This window comes from Elephantulus edwardii, unplaced genomic scaffold (genome assembly GCF_000299155.1).
Source record: "Elephantulus edwardii isolate Elephantulus edwardi_28Jun2011 unplaced genomic scaffold, EleEdw1.0 scaffold00031, whole genome shotgun sequence".
Classification (NCBI taxonomy): domain Eukaryota; kingdom Metazoa; phylum Chordata; class Mammalia; order Macroscelidea; family Macroscelididae; genus Elephantulus; species Elephantulus edwardii.
Window position 1 is genome coordinate 10,455,407 of NW_006399781.1, and position 1,492 is coordinate 10,456,898.

General features: G+C 43.6%; 1 pseudogene; it reads left to right on the forward strand.

Annotated features, from left to right (window-relative positions):
- The first annotated feature begins 361 nt into the window (after window positions 1–361).
- Window positions 362–932, forward strand: LOC102845246 (annotated as a pseudogene).
- The last annotated feature ends 560 nt before the right edge of the window (window positions 933–1,492 follow it).

The following is a 1,492-nucleotide window of genomic DNA, read 5'->3' on the forward strand; positions in this document are numbered from 1 at the left end:
CTACTGTGAACAAAGCTGCGATAAACATGGGTGTGCATATATCTGCTTGGATGTCAATTATGATCTTTTTGGGTTATATTCCCAGTAGTGGAATTGCTGGGTCAGGAGGCAGAGATTTTGAAACTCCATCTCACACACTTTGGGCATATTGTCAGGAGGACCCAAGACTTGCGGAAAGACAATTCTTGGAAGGGAGAAGGGACAGTGCAGGAGAGAAAGACTCTGGATGAGATGGATTGACATAGTGACTGTGGCAATGGGGTGAGGCGTGTCAACGATGATGAGGTTGGCTCAGGATAGGACAAAGTTCATAGGTGTTGTTCATATGAGTTGCAGTTTGATCGATGGCACAATAACCACAATGTTCAAGCAACTCAAAAGGCTAAAAGATCTTCTCAGCAACCAGACTGCTGACATTGCAGAGAATGTCGACATTACTCTGAAGGACCACAGTTATCGTGAAAGGCCCACGGGGAACCTTGCAATCACATCAATGTAGAGCTCAGTCTCCTTGGAAAGAAAAAGAAGAGGCTTCCTGTTGACAAATTGTGGGGAAACAGGAAGTAACTGGCTACTGTTTGCACCATCTGTAGCCACGTACAGAACACGATAAAGGGTGTTACGCTGGGCTTTTTTCCAAGATGAGGTCTGTGTATGGTCATTTCCCCATCAATGTTGTGATTCAACAGAGTGGATCTCTGGTCAAAATTAAAAACTTCTTGGGTGAAAAATACATTCGAAGAATTTGAATGAGACCAGGTGTTGCTTGTTCAGTATCTTAAGCCCAGAAAGATGAGTTAATTCTTGAAGGAAATGACATCGAGCTTGTATCAAATTGAGCAAGTGACAACAGTTAAAAACAAAGCTATCCGAAAATTGTTGGATGGTATATATGTCTCCAAAAAGAAACTGTTCAGCAGGCTGATGAGTGATGGCTAGGAGTTTTCCAACTACAGAAACGAGGCTGGACAAGTCCTGTGCATCTGATTCTTGTAATAAAATTCTATTAATTTAAGGGGGGAAAAAGGCTAAAAGGTCACACTTGCAGATCAAGTAATTTTTCTTTGGAGCAGGTGAGGTGCTCTGCAGAAAGTAGAGAATTGGGAAGAAGGGGTAGGCTAGGAGATTGTTGGGATGAGGGCTCTGCATGAGATAAAGACCAGTAAGAAACCTCCAGGAGGGGAGTGATCAGAAGGCATTTTTAGGAATAAGAAAGCTTAAAATGTAACTGTAAGTGGTTTGTAGTATAAGAGTGGTAACCCCTCAGTATGACCCCTGCCATCTTGAGCAGGGCTGAGTGCATTAATGTTTTGTGTGAGTGAAGGAGTTGTTGAAATAGGAGTAAGGAACCATATGGACAGTTGCAGAGCAGAGGTGGAGACGGGAGGCGGAGAAACATTCTGAAATGCTTGCCCTCAGGAGTTAGCAGCAGGCTTGCTGGGACTTTGGATGTCTAACAACCAGCACAATGGGTCTCAGGCCCATCTGATAG